General features: G+C 31.5%; 1 protein-coding gene across 1 annotated transcript in view; it reads left to right on the forward strand.

Moving 5' to 3' along the window:
* The first annotated feature begins 3,637 nt into the window (after positions 1–3,637).
* Positions 3,638–21,809, forward strand: part of opcml (opioid binding protein/cell adhesion molecule-like) — a 339,648-nt gene continuing 321,476 nt past the window's right edge. The window contains exon 1 of the mRNA XM_067433462.1: positions 3,638–3,703. The gene's annotated coding sequence lies outside the window, so the exon portion shown is untranslated. The remainder of the gene's footprint in view (positions 3,704–21,809) is intronic.

The following is a 21,809-nucleotide window of genomic DNA, read 5'->3' on the forward strand; positions in this document are numbered from 1 at the left end:
TCTCTTTTGTAAGTAGGTGAAATAAAATGTGTTTATATGTATGCATTCTTTGTTCATTTCCATTTTCAAGTTTGAGGTCAGTCATTTTTTTAAAGAAAGAAATTAATGCTTTTATTCAACAGGGACACATTAAATTAGTCAACAGTGACTGTAAAGACATTTATAATGAATTTAATGTTGTTTTGAAAATTCCATTCATCAAACAATCCTGAAAAAATGTATAATGGTTCATCTAAAATTCAACATTGTTGTCAACATTGATAATAATAAATGTATGACTGCTGAAAATGCAGTGTTCCATCACAAAAATAAATTACATTCTAAAATATATTATAATAGAAAACAGTTAATAACTGTTGTATATATATATATATATATATATATATATATATATATATATATATATATATATATATATAATTATACATACACAGTATATATACTCTGATCAAGCATAACACTGATTTTCACGGCTCCTGTTAGTGGGTGGGATATTTTAGGCCAAAAGTGAACATTTTGTCCTCAAAGTTGATGTGTTAGAAGCAGGAAAAATGGGCAAGCGTAAGGATTTGAGCGAGTTTGACACGGGCCAGATTGTGACGGCTAGACGACTGGGTCAGAGCATCTCCAAAACTGCAACTCTTGTGGGCTGTTCCCGGTCTGCAGTGGTCAGTATCTATCAAAAGTGCTCCAAGGAAGGAACAGTGGAGAACCGGCCACAGGGTCATGGGCGGCCAAGGCTCATTGATGCACGTGGAGAGGGAAGGCTGGCCCGTGTGGTCCGATCAAACAGACGAGCTACTGGAGCTCAAACTGCTCCAGAAGTTAATGCTGGTTCTGATAGAAAGGTGTCAGAATACACAGAGCATCTCAGTTTGTTGCATATGGGACGGCATAGCCGCAGGCCAGTCAGGGTTCCCATGCTGACCCCGCCGAAAGCACCAACAGTTGCAAGTGATCATCAGAACTGGACCATATTTTCAAGCATTTTTACCTGCAGAATAGTACAGCTTCCGCACTCTTATCCTGTACCTTAGAGAGAAATATCACCTCCTCCTATGAGAATTAACTTGTCCCATAATTGCCAGACTTTCTGAAGTTTCTATTCCTGTGAGAGCTATCAAGGAATAGAAACTGTGAATCTTATGTTTTAAAGATGCTACTTCCCCCCTTCTTCAGTGTTAACTTTTACAGTATCTACTTAAAGCTTCATACATCCAAGCACTGGAAATGTGTGACTGACATATTGGGAGCGCTTAAATAAAAATACCGTACAGTACATTCATCTAAACGACAATAAGCTTGTGAGATATTCCAGTCAGGATTTTGGAGATGTAGGACAAGAGTATTTTTTTTAGAACCATATTTATAGCCATTATCACCATTATACAGTATTTTATTGTAAACTAGACTGGGGCTTGTTGTCACACATAGATCACAAACACATTAAAACCACACAGATACACATTTAGACAGGTGTATAAAATAAAGGCAGATCTAAACCAAAATGCTGAACTTTGTTCTGAGGATGAGGATTTATTGTTAAAAAACGTCCGGTTGGGGTATATATAAACACATATAGACATTGACTTCACAAAAATAGAAAAGCCCAGTGTCCCTAATGTCATTTACTATCAACGGCCTCTTCCTGTTTTCTTTCTTTCTGTGGCTCATTGAAAGTCTGTTTGGAGAGATGCTACCTTGTTCCCATGCCCAGTCCATCTGCTGCCCTCTCTGCGTGAGATCCATTTGCTCAGCACCAATGTTTGATCTCAAAGACGCTTTATTCTCACAGTATGGCCACAGACAGAACCCGACGAGGCCAATAGGCAAAACAGTCTGGATCTTATTGAGCTAGTGGAAATTAGATGCTGGTCATTTGAATCTAATAAACAATTTCAACTCAGCCGTGAAAGGGGGTCACAGCTGCTCATATTTACATTCAGTACGGACAACCTACATAATGTGCTTTTTTTGCAGCATCATATAGTAGTACACCAATTTACGCACTTCATTTACTGTAGTGCCGACAGAGGAGAGGGGTCACTCGAGTAACACACCAACTTTTGTGACACAAGGCGGTTTGGCCTGTGATTCAGGGTTGAGTTAATGAGCCCGCTAAAAGCCAGGAGAAACTCAATTAGTTTGATGGAGGACCGAAGCAGAGATCTGCCCGGAGGATTTCATAATGGTCTTCTCAGAGGTGAGAACCCAAGTGCAAATACTAAATCAGCTCTAGAGAAGAGAAACCTGAAAGGGCACAAATACAAAACTGAGACGGTCATTAGGCCTTTACGCTACATGTATATTTGTAGCCCACTCATTAATATGAAACAGATAAGACTGGAAAGCATAAAAGACCTTGATTTATCAGATATTGATAACTGATGTTGACTAGTTGGTGTACTCTAAAAGGGATTTTAGAAGAAAACAATTTCGACTCTGTCCACATGAGGGCAGGATTTAGTTATATATCGAATGACGATTACTAGAAGCATGATTGCTTTGACAAGGAGTTTCTTGAACTATCTATGCATATCATCATCTGAAACCTATACTTTTTTAACATTGTTCATAAACTCTTTGAATGCCTAATAGATGTTATATACTAAATAAAGTGGATGCAAATAATATGTAGTCTAGATTCTAAACGACATTTGCAGCTAAATCATCAGTGCGAGGTGCACGTAATAAGGAGCATGTGACTAAACACGTCATGACGAATAAATAACATTTGTTGAAATTAACTTTTAGAACAATATTGACAAACACAAAATTTATATTAAACGGCATTTAATTGATTGATAAAAAATACAATAACAAACTTATTTATTCTATTTATCAAAAACAAAACAAAATTGCACCTAGAGGATTCTTTTTTTGGAACTCTTTTAATAGGCTAATATTAATTAGAAAACAGCTTGGTTAATTCATATGAATAATACATAATATTTTATATTATTTTATTTTATTATTATTTTTTTTATCATCTACCCTGTTAAATTATTAATATATATATAAAAAAACTCTGATATTGATGATTTATGCTCTTTTTGTAAAATCGATAAAATAGTTTATTTTTCGAATGTAAAATTGTCCAAAGTTTTTTGGAGGGAATTTGCAGAATTTATCTTTAATTTAGTAAAAATTAAATACTATTTTACATTAAATTATATTATTGTAAAACAGCCAGGTCTTGAATACATTGTTAATTTATTTATACTGCTGGCAAATTTGTATATACATAAACAAAGTGTGTAAATTAATCCCCAAGGTGTTTATTGTGGAATTTGAATCTTCAAATCATCTCTGAAATATGTAAACAAGTCATTAACATGTTTAAAATATCATATTTTTTATGTTTGAAACATATTTTCCTATTTTGGGGAAATTCCACATACACATTGTCAGTGTCAGAGCCAAGTTTAGTTTTTGTGATAATGACTATATCATGCCTGTGGAGAACAAAATACTTGAAAAAGACGTAATATTGTTCATGACCTTCTTTTTTTATTGAATGTTTGTTATGTACACGGCATTTTATTTGTATAAATGTGTATTGTTGTTGTATATTTTGTGGGATGATCAGTAGTTTTGACCCACAGGGGGCGCTGCTCGCGTCAGGAGCCTCTGATTGATTGCACTGGCGGTTGTTGAAGAAAGGCCAGTGAAGGCCTATAGGTGCATAATCATGGGCTTCAAGGTAAGGCCGTTTACTTAAAGATGTTGAGTAAACTATAGCCTACATTTGAAAACTTTATGGCATTGGATTAATGCTATAAGTAAGAAATGTTATTATCGACTTTAATTTTGTTGCATTTAATATCAGTATTCAATGTCCTGCCAGTGTTCACGGGTGCTGGATGCACACTTGTTCAGTCACAGCAGCAACAACGCGTGTGCTTGGGTTTGAGTTGGCGCTATGCGTCTGTTCATCTAATAGCATACGAGTGTGTTTCTTTGTACTCATTAGGATAGAGTGGTGTCCAAAAACCATAGTGGACATTATCGATATCGAGTGCACTATTTCATTCCCATAATGCACCGCCATGAGAGTACAATTGATGCTCAACGGCTAGCTAGGTTAAAGGGATAGTTCACCAAAAATTACATTTCATTAATTCCTCACCCTCATGTCGTTCCAAATAAGATCTTTGTTCATCTTCAGAACACAAATGAAGATATTTTTGATGAAATCTGAGAGCTTTCTGACCAGTGGTTTAACCTTAAAGGGATTGTTTACCAAAAAAGTAATATTACCCCATGATTTACTCACCCTCAAGCCATCGTAGGTGTATATGACATATAATCGGAGTTATATAAAAAAATCCCTGGCTAATCCAAGCATTATAATGGCAGTGAATAGCAGCCCCAAATACTGTATCCTTCCATCTTACTAGTAATCCGCATGGGTCCAGGGGTTAAAGGGTTAGTTCACCTAAAAGTTTAATTTATGTCATTAGTGACTCACCCTAATGTCGTTCCACACCCGTAAGACACCCGTTCATCTTCAGACACAGTTTAAGATTTATTTAAGAAATTTTAAGATTTTATATTTAGACCGAGAGCTTTCTGTTCCTCCATTGAATGTATGCACACTATATTGTCCATGTCCCGAAAGGGAATAAAAACATCATCAAAGTCCATATGAGACATCAGTGGGTTAATTAGAGTCTCTTGAAGCATCAAAAATACATTTTGGTCCAAAAATAACAAAAACTACGACTTTATTTAGTATTGTCTTCTTTTCTGTGTTTGTTTTCAATCCTCACAAACATTTGAACGGTTATGAATCAACATATCGATTCAGAATTTGGATCACCTATGTCATGTGATTTCAGCAGTTTGACACGTGATCCGAATCATGAATCAATACGCTGAGTCATAAACGTTCATATCTTTGTTTGAGGATTGAAAACAAACACGGAATAGAAGACAATGCTGAATAAAGTTGTAGTTTTTGTAATTTTTTTGTCCAAAATGTATTTTCGATGCTTCAAGAGATTCTAATTAACCCACTGATGTCTCATATGGACTACTTTGATGATGTTTTTATTCCCTTTCGAGAGATGGACAGTATACCGTACATACATTCAGTGGAGGAACAGAAAGCTCTCGGCCTAAATATAAAATATCTTAAATTATGTTCCGAAGATGAACGGAGGTCTTACGGGTGTCGAACGACATTAGGGTTAGTAATTATTGACAGAATTTTCATTTTTGGGTGAACTAACCCCTTAATAAACGCTGTCTGGCAGAAATTTCACTTTATAATGTGTTACATATGTATATTTGTCTTACACACAAACCAATCAATTAGCTTCAGAAGGCCTTTATTAATCCTGGAGCCGTGTGGAGTACGTTTATAATGGATGGATTAATTTTTTGGGCTTCAGATTTTGGGCTGCCATTACAAAGCTAGGATTAGCCAGGACATTTCTAATATAACTCGGATTGTATTCGTCTGAAAGAAGAATGTCATATACACTTAGGATGACTTCAGGGTGAGTAAACCATGGGGAAATTGTCATTTTTGAGTAAACTACCTCTTTAATATTATAAAACGTTGATAATACATTTTGTGCCCAAAACCAAACAAAAATAACGACTTTATTCAACAATTTCTTCTCTTCCATGTCATTCTGTTGAATACAGTTGTTATTTTTGTTTTATTTACCACTCAAAAAGTATTCGCGTGACTTCATAACATTAAGGTTGAACCACTGAAGTCTCTACACAATACAGTTATATCAGTCATACACTTGTTCTGAGGTGTGTTATGGGATGGAGTGAGAGCATTTGATAATGTCAACTACTTTTTCAGAAACCTATAAATGGCTGTTAAAATTGGTAAAGGGTTGATTTTGAATTCTAATATCAAGTGGACTATATTATTGGCGTAATATAGGGAATAGTGAATATGGTGCGATTTCAGATACAGTCTTCATTTTTCACATTTCGTTTGGCGATGCTAGTGGCGTAGAAATGTAATGATGAATGATAAATATTGGGGAACACCATGCAAATAGAATATTAATGGGTATAAGTCACACAAACGCTTTCTTTTTCAAACAGAAGACGAGTGACTTCGAAATCCCACCTCTAATTACACAGAAATTCTTGCAGTCATTTATCCGAAACCTTTCTTGAGTGATTCATTCCCATTATCCAATTAAGGCCCAACACGTTATGGCTTTCAAATTCCCATCTTTCTCCCTCGTTGCATTTGTGGTCTACTGACATTAGTTCCCATGATTTTCGTTCTCTCCGGAGAGCTGGTGAGAACAGACGGTGGGATGGAAAGCGACAGCCAATTATTCCTCTCGTCAGCTCGTTTGTTTCCTTTTGTATTTGTTGTTGTCGTACTGAACCAAAGGTTGAGCGTTGCCAGTGATTTCTAGCTAATGTCCAATTACGACTGATGTGGGCTTTTTGTGCTGGTATCAAGGGAAGTGAACCGGTGTGATGATGGATGCTGCGCATGCCATGTTGGATGAGCTGGAAGCTGGACTTTGTTTGCTTAGGCCTAACATGATTCAGTAATGGATCTCTAATCTTGTTGAGAGAGGAGAGCTGTGGGGAAAAAGAGGCAGAGAGGAAAAACAATAAGCCAGGACCTTTGTCATGCTCTGCTGCTGTCTGGGAAACCTTGATTACAGTTGTTAAAAGCTGCTCACCACAGCTGAAATAGAAGGTGAAAAGTACCCAGACCTTAGCGCGACGTACATGATTGGGTCTCCAGTCCACATAAGCTGATGACAAGATTGATATCTCAGACCTTGTTTTTAAGGAGCTGCTGCTTTAAAGGGATAGTTTGCCTAAAAATGAAAATTCTGTCATCAATTACTTCCAAACTCATAAGACATTTGTTCATCTTTGAAACACAAATGTCCCTCCATTGAAAATCTATTCACCCAATATGTTCATAAAGAGATTGTGAAATAAATCGAGGTTTTCTTTCACATATAAACACTGATTAGGGAACATATAGAGCACTCAAATACGGTAAACGGAAGCTCAAACTAACTTGCTTGGCATGCAAGAATTGTGAGATTTAAAGTCAGAATTGAGTGATATAAAGTCAGTATTGTGTGATATAAAGTCAGTATTGTGTGATATAAAGTCAGTATTGTTTGATATAAAGTCAGAATTGAGAGATATAAAGTCAGAATTGAGTGATATAAAGTCAGTATTGTGTGATATAAAGTCAGTATTGTTTGATATAAAGTCAGAATTGAGAGATATAAAGTCAGAATTGAGAGATAGTAAGTCAGAATTGAGAGATATAAAGTCAGAATTGTGAGATATAAAGTCAGAATTGAGTGATATAAAGTCAGAATTGAGTGATATAAAGTCAGAATTGTGTGATATAAAGTCAGAATTGAGTGATATAAAGTCAGAATTGAGTGACATAAAGTCAGAATTGAGTGATATAAAGTCAGAATTGAGTGACATAAAGTCAGAATTGAGTGATATTAAGTCAGTATTGTGTGATATAAAGTCAGAATTGAGTGATATAAAGTCAGAATTGAGTGATATAAAGTCAGAATTGAGTGATATAAAGTCAGAATTGAGTGATATTAAGTCAGTATTGTGTGATATAAAGTCAGAATTGTGTGATATAAAGTCAGAATTGTGAGATATAAAGTCAGAATTGAGTGATATAAAGTCAGAATTGAGTGATATTAAGTCAGTATTGTGTGATATTAAGTCAGTATTGTGTGATATAAAGTCAGAATTGTGTGATATAAAGTCAGAATTGAGTGATATAAAGTCAGAATTGAGTGATATTAAGTCAGTATTGTGTGATATAAAGTCAGAATTGTGTGACATAAAGTCAGAATTGTGTGATATAAAGTCAGTATTGTGAGATATAAAGTCAGAATTGAGTGATATAAAGTCAGAATTGTGAGATATAAAGTCAGTATTGTGAGATATAAAGTCAGAATTGTGAGATATAAAGTCAGAATTGTGAGATATAAAGTCAGAATTGAGTGACATAAAGTCAGAATTGAGTGATATAAAGTCAGAATTGTGAGATATAAAGTCAGAATTGAGAGAATAAAGTCAGAATTGTGAGATATAAAGTCAGAATTGAGTGACATAGTCAGAATTGAGTGATATAAAGTCAGAATTGAGTGATATAAAGTCAGAATTGTGAGATATAAAGTCAGAATTGTCAGAATTGTGAGATATAAAGTCAGAATTGTCAGAATTGTGAGATATAAAGTCAGAATTGAGTGATATAAAGTCAGAATTGTGAGATATAAAGTCAGAATTGAGTGATATAAAGTCAGAATTGTGTGATATAAAGTCAGAATTGAGTGATATAAAGTCAGAATTGAGTGATATAAAGTCAGAATTGAGTGATATAAAGTCAGAATTGAGTGATATAAAGTCAGAATTGAGTGATATAAAGTCAGAATTGAGTGATATTAAGTCAGTATTGTGTGATATAAAGTCAGAATTGTGTGATATAAAGTCAGAATTGTGAGATATAAAGTCAGAATTGAGTGATATAAAGTCAGAATTGTGAGATATAAAGTCAGAATTGTGTGATATAAAGTCAGAATTGTGTGATATAAAGTCAGAATTGTGAGGTATAAAGTCAGAATTGAGTGATATGAAGTCAGAATTGAGTGATATAAAGTCAGAATTGAGTGATATAAAGTCAGAATTGAGTGATATAAAGTCAGAATTGAGTGATATAAAGTCAGAATTGAGTGATATAAAGTCAGAATTGAGTGATATTAAGTCAGTATTGTGTGATATAAAGTCAGAATTGTGTGATATAAAGTCAGAATTGTGAGATATAAAGTCAGAATTGAGTGATATAAAGTCAGAATTGTGTGATATAAAGTCAGAATTGTGTGATATAAAGTCAGAATTGAGTGATATAAAGTCAGAATTGAGTGATATAAAGTCAGAATTGAGTGATATAAAGTCAGAATTGAGTGATATAAAGTCAGAATTGAGAGATATAAAGTCAGAATTGTGAGATATAAAGTCAGAATTGAGTGATATAAAGTCAGAATTGAGTGATATAAAGTCAGAATTGAGTGATAAAAAGTCAGAATTGTGTGATATAAAGTCAGAATTGAGTGATATAAAGTCAGAATTGAGTGATATAAAGTCAGAATTGAGTGATATAAAGTCAGAATTGAGTGATATAAAGTCAGAATTGAGTGATATAAAGTCAGAATTGAGTGATATAAAGTCAGAATTGAGTGATATAAAGTCAGAATTGAGTGATATTAAGTCAGTATTGTGTGATATAAAGTCAGAATTGAGTGATATAAAGTCAGAATTGAGTGATATAAAGTCAGAATTGAGTGATATTAAGTCAGTATTGTGTGATATAAAGTCAGAATTGTGTGATATAAAGTCAGAATTGTGAGATATAAAGTCAGAATTGAGTGATATAAAGTCAGAATTGAGTGATATTAAGTCAGTATTGTGTGATATAAAGTCAGAATTGTGTGATATAAAGTCAGAATTGAGTGATATAAAGTCAGAATTGAGTGATATTAAGTCAGTATTGTGTGATATAAAGTCAGAATTGTGTGATATAAAGTCAGAATTGTGTGATATAAAGTCAGAATTGTGAGATATAAAGTCAGAATTGAGTGATATAAAGTCAGAATTGTGAGATATAAAGTCAGAATTGTGTGATATAAAGTCAGAATTGTGAGGTTTAAAGTCAGAATTGAGTGATATAAAGTCAGAATTGTGTGATATAAAGTCAGAATTGTGAGGTATAAAGTCAGAATTGAGTGATATAAAGTCAGAATTGAATGATATAAAGTCAGAATTGAGTGATATAAAGTTAGAATTGAGTGATATAAAGTCAGAATTGTGAGATATAAAGTCAGAATTGAGTGATATAAAGTCAGAATTGAGTGATATAAAGTCAGAATTGAGTGATATAAAGTCAGAATTGTGAGATATAAAGTCAGTATTGTGAGATATAAAGTCAGAATTGTGAGATATAAAGTCAGAATTGTGAGATATAAAGTCAGAATTGAGTGACATAAAGTCAGAATTGAGTGATATAAAGTCAGAATTGTGAGATATAAAGTCAGAATTGTGAGATATAAAGTCAGAATTGAGTGACATAGTCAGAATTGAGTGATATAAAGTCAGAATTGAGTGATATAAAGTCAGAATTGTGAGATATAAAGTCAGAATTGTCAGAATTGTGAGATATAAAGTCAGAATTGTCAGAATTGTGAGATATAAAGTCAGAATTGAGTGATATAAAGTCAGAATTGTGAGATATAAAGTCAGAATTGAGTGATATAAAGTCAGAATTGTGTGATATAAAGTCAGAATTGAGTGATATAAAGTCAGAATTGAGTGATATAAAGTCAGAATTGAGTGATATAAAGTCAGAATTGAGTGATATAAAGTCAGAATTGAGTGATATAAAGTCAGAATTGAGTGATATAAAGTCAGAATTGAGTGATATAAAGTCAGAATTGAGTGATATAAAGTCAGAATTGAGTGATATAAAGTCAGAATTGAGTGATATTAAGTCAGTATTGTGTGATATAAAGTCAGAATTGTGTGATATAAAGTCAGAATTGTGAGATATAAAGTCAGAATTGAGTGATATAAAGTCAGAATTGTGAGATATAAAGTCAGAATTGTGTGATATAAAGTCAGAATTGTGTGATATAAAGTCAGAATTGTGAGGTATAAAGTCAGAATTGAGTGATATGAAGTCAGAATTGAGTGATTTAAAGTCAGAATTGAGTGATATAAAGTCAGAATTGAGTGATATAAAGTCAGAATTGAGTGATATAAAGTCAGAATTGAGTGATATAAAGTCAGAATTGAGTGATATAAAGTCAGAATTGAGTGATATTAAGTCAGTATTGTGTGATATAAAGTCAGAATTGTGTGATATAAAGTCAGAATTGTGAGATATAAAGTCAGAATTGAGTGATATAAAGTCAGAATTGTGTGATATAAAGTCAGAATTGTGTGATATAAAGTCAGAATTGAGTGATATAAAGTCAGAATTGAGTGATATAAAGTCAGAATTGAGTGATATAAAGTCAGAATTGAGTGATATAAAGTCAGAATTGAGTGATATAAAGTCAGAATTGAGTGATATAAAGTCAGAATTGAGTGATATAAAGTCAGAATTGAGAGATATAAAGTCAGAATTGTGAGATATAAAGTCAGAATTGAGTGACATAAAGTCAGAATTGAGTGACATAAAGTCAGAATTGAGTGATATAAAGTCAGAATTGTGAGATATAAAGTCAGAATTGTGAGATATAAAGTCAGTATTGTGAGATATAAAGTCAGAATTGAGTGATATAAAGTCAGAATTGTGAGATATAAAGTCAGAATTGAGTGATATAAAGTCAGAATTGAGTGATATAAAGTCAGAATTGTGAGATATAAAGTCAGAATTGAGTGATATAAAGTCAGAATTGTGAGATATAAAGTCAGAATTGAGTGATATAAAGTCAGAATTGTGAGATTTAAAGTCAGAATTGAGTGATATAAAGTCAGTATTGTGTGATATAAAGTCAGTATTGTTTGATATAAAGTCAGAATTGAGAGATATAAAGTCAGAATTGAGAGATAGTAAGTCAGAATTGAGAGATATAAAGTCAGAATTGTGAGATATAAAGTCAGAATTGAGTGATATAAAGTCAGAATTGAGTGATATAAAGTCAGAATTGAGTGATATAAAGTCAGAATTGTGTGATATAAAGTCAGAATTGAGTGATATAAAGTCAGAATTGTGAGATATAAAGTCAGAATTGAGTGATATAAAGTCAGAATTGTGTGATATAAAGTCAGAATTGAGTGATATAAAGTCAGAATTGAGTGATATAAAGTCAGAATTGAGTGATATAAAGTCAGAATTGAGTGATATTAAGTCAGTATTGTGTGATATAAAGTCAGAATTGTGAGATATAAAGTCAGAATTGAGTGATATAAAGTCAGAATTGAGTGATATAAAGTCAGAATTGAGTGATATAAAGTCAGAATTGAGTGATATAAAGTCAGAATTGTGTGATATAAAGTCAGAATTGTGTGATATAAAGTCAGAATTGAGTGATATAAAGTCAGAATTGTGTGATGTAAAGTCAGAATTGTGAGATATAAAGTCAGAATTGAATGATATAAAGTCAGAATTGAGTGATATAAAGTCAGAATTGAGTGATATAAAGTCAGAATTGAGTGATATAAAGTCAGAATTGTGTGATATAAAGTCAGAATTGTGTGATATAAAGTCAGAATTGAGTGATATAAAGTCAGAATTGTGTGATGTAAAGTCAGAATTGTGAGATATAAAGTCAGAATTGAGTGATATAAAGTCAGAATTGAGTGATATAAAGTCAGAATTGAGTGATATAAAGTCAGAATTGAGTGATATAAAGTCAGTATTGTGTGATATAAAGTCAGAATTGAGTGATATAAAGTCAGAATTGAGTGATATTAAGTCAGTATTGTGTGATATAAAGTCAGAATTGTGTGATATAAAGTCAGAATTGTGAGATATAAAGTCAGAATTGAGTGATATAAAGTCAGAATTGTGTGATATAAAGTCAGAATTGTGTGATATAAAGTCAGAATTGTGTGATATAAAGTCAGAATTGAGTGATATAAAGTCAGAATTGAGTGATATAAAGTCAGAATTGAGTGATATAAAGTCAGAATTGAGTGATATAAAGTCAGAATTGAGTGATATAAAGTCAGAATTGAGTGATATAAAGTCACAATTGAGTGATATAAAGTCACAATTGAGTGATATAAAGTCAGAATTGAGAGATATAAAGTCAGAATTGTGAGATATAAAGTCAGAATTGAGTGACATAAAGTCAGAATTGAGTGACATAAAGTCAGAATTGAGTGATATAAAGTCAGAATTGTGAGATATAAAGTCAGAATTGTGAGATATAAAGTCAGTATTGTGAGATATAAAGTCAGAATTGAGTGATATAAAGTCAGAATTGAGTGATATAAAGTCAGAATTGTGAGATATAAAGTCAGAATTGTCAGAATTGTGAGATATAAAGTCAGAATTGTCAGAATTGTGAGATATAAAGTCAGAATTGAGTGATATAAAGTCAAAATTGTGAGATATAAAGTCAGAATTGTGAGATATAAAGTCAGAATTGAGTGATATAAAGTCAGAATTGAGTGATATAAAGTCAGAATTGAGTGATATAAAGTCAGAATTGTGTGATATAAAGTCAGAATTGTGAGGTATAAAGTCAGAATTGAGTGATATAAAGTCAGAATTGAGTGATATAAAGTCAGAATTGAGTGATATAAAGTCAGAATTGTGTGATATAAAGTCAGAATTGTGAGGTATAAAGTCAGAATTGAGTGATATAAAGTCAGAATTGAGTGATATAAAGTCAGTATTGTGAGATATAAAGTCAGAATTGAGTGATATAAAGTCAGAATTGAGTGATATAAAGTCAGAATTGAGTGATATAAAGTCAGAATTGTGAGATATAAAGTCAGAATTGTCAGAATTGTGAGATATAAAGTCAGAATTGTCAGAATTGTGAGATATAAAGTCAGAATTGAGTGATATAAAGTCAGTATTGTGAGATATAAAGTCAGAATTGAGTGATATAAAGTCAGAATTGAGTGATATAAAGTCAGAATTGAGTGATATAAAGTCAGAATTGAGTGATATAAAGTCAGAATTGTGAGATATAAAGTCAGAATTGTCAGAATTGTGAGATATTAAGTCAGAATTGTCAGAATTGTGAGATATAAAGTCAGAATTGAGTGATATAAAGTCAAAATTGTGAGATATAAAGTCAGAATTGTGAGATATAAAGTCAGAATTGAGTGATATAAAGTCAGAATTGTGAGGTATAAAGTCAGAATTGAGTGATATGAAGTCAGAATTGAGTGATATAAAGTCAGAATTGAGTGATATAAAGTCAGAATTGAGTGATATAAAGTCAGAATTGAGTGATATAAAGTCAGAATTGAGTGATATAAAGTCAGAATTGAGTGATATTAAGTCAGTATTGTGTGATATAAAGTCAGAATTGAGTGATATAAAGTCAGAATTGTGAGATATAAAGTCAGAATTGAGTGATATAAAGTCAGAATTGAGTGATATAAAGTCAGAATTGTGAGATATAAAGTCAGAATTGAGTGATATAAAGTCAGAATTGAGTGATATAAAGTCAGAATTGTGAGATATAAAGTCAGTATTGTGAGATATAAAGTCAGAATTGTGAGATATAAAGTCAGAATTGTGAGATATAAAGTCAGAATTGAGTGACATAAAGTCAGAATTGAGTGATATAAAGTCAGAATTGTGAGATATAAAGTCAGAATTGAGTGACATAGTCAGAATTGAGTGATATAAAGTCAGAATTGAGTGATATAAAGTCAGAATTGTGAGATATAAAGTCAGAATTGTCAGAATTGTGAGATATAAAGTCAGAATTGTCAGAATTGTGAGATATAAAGTCAGAATTGAGTGATATAAAGTCAGAATTGTGAGATATAAAGTCAGAATTGAGTGATATAAAGTCAGAATTGTGTGATATAAAGTCAGAATTGAGTGATATAAAGTCAGAATTGAGTGATATAAAGTCAGAATTGAGTGATATAAAGTCAGAATTGAGTGATATAAAGTCAGAATTGAGTGATATAAAGTCAGAATTGAGTGATATAAAGTCAGAATTGAGTGATATTAAGTCAGTATTGTGTGATATAAAGTCAGAATTGTGTGATATAAAGTCAGAATTGTGAGATATAAAGTCAGAATTGTGAGATATAAAGTCAGAATTGTGTGATATAAAGTCAGAATTGTGTGATATAAAGTCAGAATTGTGTGATATAAAGTCAGAATTGTGAGGTATAAAGTCAGAATTGAGTGATATGAAGTCAAAATTGAGTGATTTAAAGTCAGAATTGAGTGATATAAAGTCAGAATTGAGTGATAAAAAGTCAGAATTGAGTGATATAAAGTCAGAATTGAGTGATATTAAGTCAGTATTGTGTGATATAAAGTCAGAATTGTGTGATATAAAGTCAGAATTGTGAGATATAAAGTCAGAATTGAGTGATATAAAGTCAGAATTGTGTGATATAAAGTCAGAATTGTGTGATATAAAGTCAGAATTGAGTGATATAAAGTCAGAATTGAGTGATATAAAGTCAGAATTGAGTGATATAAAGTCAGAATTGAGTGATATAAAGTCAGAATTGAGTGATATAAAGTCAGAATTGAGTGATATAAAGTCAGAATTGAGTGATATAAAGTCACAATTGAGTGATATAAAGTCAGAATTGAGTGATATAAAGTCAGAATTGAGAGATATAGTCAGAATTGTGAGATATAAAGTCAGAATTGAGTGACATAAAGTCAGAATTGAGTGACATAAAGTCAGAATTGAGTGACATAAAGTCAGAATTGTGAGATATAAAGTCAGAATTGTGAGATATAAAGTCAGTATTGTGAGATATAAAGTCAGAATTGAGTGATATAAAGTCAGAATTGTGAGATATAAAGTCAGAATTGAGTGATATAAAGTCAGAATTGAGTGATATAAAGTCAGAATTGTGAGATATAAAGTCAGAATTGAGTGATATAAAGTCAGAATTGTGAGATATAAAGTCAGAATTGAGTGATATAAAGTCAGAATTGTGAGATTTAAAGTCAGAATTGAGTGATATAAAGTCAGTATTGTGTGATATAAAGTCAGTATTGTTTGATATAAAGTCAGAATTGAGAGATATAAAGTCAGAATTGAGAGATAGTAAGTCAGAATTGAGAGATATAAAGTCAGAATTGTGAGATATAAAGTCAGAATTGAGTGATATAAAGTCAGAATTGAGTGATATAAAGTCAGAATTGAGTGATATAAAGTCAGAATTGTGTGATATAAAGTCAGAATTGAGTGATATAAAGTCAGAATTGAGTGATATAAAGTCAGAATTGAGTGATATAAAGTCAGAATTGAGTGATATAAAGTCAGAATTGAGTGATATAAAGTCAGAATTGAGTGATATAAAGTCAGAATTGAGTGATATAAAGTCAGAATTGAGTGATATTAAGTCAGTATTGTGTGATATAAAGTCAGAATTGTGAGATATAAAGTCAGAATTGAGTGATATAAAGTCAGAATTGAGTGATATAAAGTCAGAATTGAGTGATATAAAGTCAGAATTGAGTGATATAAAGTCAGAATTGTGTGATATAAAGTCAGAATTGTGTGATATAAAGTCAGAATTGAGTGATATAAAGTCAGAATTGTGTGATGTAAAGTCAGAATTGTGAGATATAAAGTCAGAATTGAGTGATATAAAGTCAGAATTGAGTGATATAAAGTCAGAATTGAGTGATATAAAGTCAGAATTGAGTGATATAAAGTCAGAATTGTGTGATATAAAGTCAGAATTGTGTGATATAAAGTCAGAATTGAGTGATATAAAGTCAGAATTGTGTGATGTAAAGTCAGAATTGTGAGATATAAAGTCAGAATTGAGTGATATAAAGTCAGAATTGAGTGATATAAAGTCAGAATTGAGTGATATAAAGTCAGAATTGAGTGATATAAAGTCAGAATTGAGTGATATAAAGTCAGTATTGTGTGATATAAAGTCAGAATTGAGTGATATAAAGTCAGAATTGAGTGATATTAAGTCAGTATTGTGTGATATAAAGTCAGAATTGTGTGATATAAAGTCAGAATTGTGAGATATAAAGTCAGAATTGAGTGATATAAAGTCAGAATTGTGTGATATAAAGTCAGAATTGTGTGATATAAAGTCAGAATTGAGTGATATAAAGTCAGAATTGAGTGATATAAAGTCAGAATTGAGTGATATAAAGTCAGAATTGAGTGATATAAAGTCAGAATTGAGTGATATAAAGTCACAATTGAGTGATATAAAGTCACAATTGAGTGATATAAAGTCAGAATTGAGAGATATAAAGTCAGAATTGTGAGATATAAAGTCAGAATTGAGTGACATAAAGTCAGAATTGAGTGACATAAAGTCAGAATTGAGTGATATAAAGTCAGAATTGTGAGATATAAAGTCAGAATTGTGAGATATAAAGTCAGTATTGTGAGATATAAAGTCAGAATTGAGTGATATAAAGTCAGAATTGAGTGATATAAAGTCAGAATTGTGAGATATAAAGTCAGAATTGTCAGAATTGTGAGATATAAAGTCAGAATTGTCAGAATTGTGAGATATAAAGTCAGAATTGAGTGATATAAAGTCAAAATTGTGAGATATAAAGTCAGAATTGTGAGATATAAAGTCAGAATTGAGTGATATAAAGTCAGAATTGAGTGATATAAAGTCAGAATTGAGTGATATAAAGTCAGAATTGTGTGATATAAAGTCAGAATTGTGAGGTATAAAGTCAGAATTGAGTGATATAAAGTCAGAATTGAGTGATATAAAGTCAGAATTGAGTGATATAAAGTCAGAATTGTGTGATATAAAGTCAGAATTGTGAGGTATAAAGTCAGAATTGAGTGATATAAAGTCAGAATTGAGTGATATAAAGTCAGTATTGTGAGATATAAAGTCAGAATTGAGTGATATAAAGTCAGAATTGAGTGATATAAAGTCAGAATTGAGTGATATAAAGTCAGAATTGAGTGATATAAAGTCAGAATTGTGAGATATAAAGTCAGAATTGTCAGAATTGTGAGATATAAAGTCAGAATTGTCAGAATTGTGAGATATAAAGTCAGAATTGAGTGATATAAAGTCAGTATTGTGAGATATAAAGTCAGAATTGAGTGATATAAAGTCAGAATTGAGTGATATAAAGTCAGAATTGAGTGATATAAAGTCAGAATTGTGAGATATAAAGTCAGAACTGTCAGAATTGTGAGATATAAAGTCAGAATTGTCAGAATTGTGAGATATAAAGTCAGAATTGTGAGATATAAAGTCAGAATTGAGTGATATAAAGTCAGAATTGTGAGGTATAAAGTCAGAATTGAGTGATATGAAGTCAGAATTGAGTGATATAAAGTCAGAATTGAGTGATATAAAGTCAGAATTGAGTGATATAAAGTCAGAATTGAGTGATATAAAGTCAGAATTGAGTGATATAAAGTCAGAATTGAGTGATATAAAGTCAGAATTGAGTGATATTAAGTCAGTATTGTGTGATATAAAGTCAGAATTGTGTGATATAAAGTCAGAATTGTGTGATATAAAGTCAGAATTGAGTGATATAAAGTCAGAATTGAGTGATATAAAGTCAGAATTGAGTGATATAAAGTCAGAATTGAGTGATATAAAGTCAGAATTGAGTGATATAAAGTCAGAATTGAGTGATATAAAGTCAGTATTGTGAGATATAAAGTCAGAATTGTGTGATATAAAGTCAGAATTGTGAGATATAAAGTCAGAATTGAGTGATATAAAGTCAGAATTGTGTGATATAAAGTCAGAATTGTGAGATATAAAGTCAGAATTGAGTGATATAAAGTCAGAATTGAGAGATATAAAGTCAGAATTTTGAGATATAAAGTCAGAATTGAGTGACATAAAGTCAGAATTGAGTGACATAAAGTCAGAATTGAGTGATATAAAGTCAGAATTGTGAGATATAAAGTCAGAATTGTGAGATATAAAGTCAGTATTGTGAGATATAAAGTCAGAATTGAGTGATATAAAGTCAGAATTGTGAGATATAAAGTCAGAATTGAGTGATATAAAGTCAGAATTGTGAGATATAAAGTCAGAATTGAGTGATATAAAGTCAGAATTGAGTGATATAAAGTCAGAATTGTGAGATATAAAGTCAGAATTGAGTGATATAAAGTCAGAATTGAGTGATATAAAGTCAGAATTGTGAGATATAAAGTCAGTATTGTGAGATATAAAGTCAGAATTGTGAGATATAAAGTCAGAATTGTGAGATATAAAGTCAGAATTGAGTGACATAAAGTCAGAATTGAGTGATATAAAGTCAGAATTGTGAGATATAAAGTCAGAATTGAGTGATATAAAGTCAGAATTGAGTGATATAAAGTCAGAATTGAGTGATATAAAGTCAGAATTGTGAGATATAAAGTCAGAATTGTCAGAATTGTGAGATATAAAGTCAGAATTGTCAGAATTGTGATATAAAGTCAGAATTGAGTGATATAAAGTCAAAATTGTGAGATATAAAGTCAGAATTGTGAGATATAAAGTCAGAATTGAGTGATATAAAGTCAGAATTGAGTGATATAAAGTCAGAATTGAGTGATATAAAGTCAGAATTGAGTGATATAAAGTCAGAATTGTGACTTTATATAAAGTCAGAATTGAGTGATATAAAGTCAGAATTGTGAGATATAAAGTCAGAATTGTGAGATATAAAGTCAGAATTGAGTGATATAAAGTCAGAATTGTGAGATATAAAGTCAGAATTGTCAGAATTGTGAGATATAAAGTCAGAATTGAGTGATATAAAGTCAGAATTGTGTGATATTAAGTCAGAATTGAGTGATATTAAGTCAGAATTGAGTGATATAAAGTCAGAATTGTGTGATATTAAGTCAGTATTGAGTGATATGAAGTCAGAATTGTGAGATATTAAGTCAGAATTGTGTGATATAAAGTCAGAATTGTGTGATATAAAGTCAGAATTGTGAGATATAAAGTCAGAATTGTGAGATATAAAGTCAGAATTGTGAGATATAAAGTCAGTATTGTGAGATATAAAGTCAGAATTGTGTGATATTAAGTCAGAATTGTGGGATATAAAGTCAGAATTGTGAGATATAAAGTCAGAATTGTGAGATATTATGTCAGTATTGTGTGATATAAAGTCAGAATTGTGAGATATAAAGTCAGTATTGTGTGATATAAAGTCAGAATTGTGTGATATAAAGTCAGAATTGTGTGATATTAAGTCAGAATTGTGTGATATTAAGTCAGAATTGAGTGATATAAAGTCAGAATTGAGTGATATAAAGTCAGAATTGAGTGATATAAAGTCAGAATTGAGTGATATAAAGTCAGAATTGAGTGATATAAAGTCAGAATTGAGTGATATAAAGTCAGAATTGAGTGATATTAAGTCAGAATTGTGTGATAAAGTCAGAATTGTGTGATAAAGTCAGAATTGTGTGATATTAAGTCAGTATTGTGAGATATTAAGTCAGTATTGTGAGATATTAAGTCAACATTTTGAGATATTAAGTCAGTATTGTGAGATATTAAGTCAGAATTGTGTGATATTAAGTCAAAATTGTGAGATATTAAGTCAGAATTGTGAGATATTAAGTCAGTATTGTGAGATATTAAGTCAGTATTGTGAGATATTAAGTCAGAATTGTGTGATATTAAGTCAAAATTGTGAGATATTAAGTCAGAATTGTGAGATATTTAGTCAGTATTGTGAGATATTAAGTCAGAATTGTGAGATATTAAGTCAGTATTGTGAGATATTAAGTCAAATCTCTGTGGAGACTCTCTATAGGTGTAATGGTTTTTATACTGTACAAACTGTATATTCTCTGCCCTTACACTGACTCTACTACTAAGCCCATCACACAAAGTTTTGCAAATTTTATATTTAAAAAAAAACAAAAACAAACAAACAACAACCCTCATTTTGAATGATTTATAAGGTTGTTTCCTCATGGGGATCTCAGTTTAGTTCCCCACAGTGACACAAGTCCCCATGAGTCTGTGTGCCTTCAGGTTGAAGTCCTCACTGGGATAAAAAAACATGAACACGCACACACACACCATATCAGTTCAGACGACCCGTCAAAGCTTAAACGTGTCTTTTTTAAAGTGAAGTGAAAGTAAATGACAGTTTAATTCAAACACAGACCATTTTTGTAAGTTACTGTGTATTCCAGCCTCTGAGCCGTGACAGCGCAGAGAATGTGTGTTATCTGAGCGGTGTAATGTCAGCCTGTATGGTGGGAGAGGCTGACCTTGCAGTCATTCAACAAAGCAGAAGGGAAGGTGAATGACAGGCTGCTTAGAGCTGTGTACAAGGTGAAGATATTCCCTGCTCATTCCCAGCAGCCTCACATCTGTGTGGAGGCTGATAATAGGCAGGGAAGAGGAACACCTGTTCACCTGAGCTAGAGGAGAGAGAGAGCACGGTTGGGTCCAAAGTTATGACCGCTAATCATTGAGAACTGCTGAAAATGCATAATCAGGGTCCCAGCAGAGCCTGGTCTGTCTACACAATATGATGTGGTATCATACACCGTATGTCCAGTTTTGGTAGTCACTGACTTAATGCTCATTTAATTAATGATGATAATAATAATTATATAATAAAGCTGTTATTTCATGAATCAAAAATTCTGTTTGATTTGTATTATGGTACATATAAAACACAGATATGTCTTAAAATGTTAAATGGGGGGATTATTTTTGTTTAAACAATATAATACTTTAAAATATTCTTTTAATGTTTTTTAATTTATGCACCATATAAAAAACTAAAATAAATTTGATGACAATTTAACATTAAATGTTAGCATTTTTGTTAATATATTATGATTTACCGCCATTTTAATAATCATTAACAAAAGATTAATAAATGCTGTAAAAGTTTTATTTCAATAAAATGAACATATAGAACAATACTATACAAGATTTTTGTCACTGACCCAAGAAAATCAAAAAAGTTCACTGTAAAAATTATGATCAGTGTTATTACAACATAAGAGTACATTGACATAAGTTTTTTTTATAGAAGATTATAGAAGTAATTTTTTAAAAGTCTGTTATAATTTATATTTATACATTCAAGATGATTGTATTAAAAAAGTTAGTTTTTATTATAGCAGATTTTGTGTTATCTAAGAGAT

Source organism: Pseudorasbora parva, chromosome 23, assembly GCF_024679245.1.
Source record: "Pseudorasbora parva isolate DD20220531a chromosome 23, ASM2467924v1, whole genome shotgun sequence".
In the NCBI taxonomy this organism is placed as follows: domain Eukaryota; kingdom Metazoa; phylum Chordata; class Actinopteri; order Cypriniformes; family Gobionidae; genus Pseudorasbora; species Pseudorasbora parva.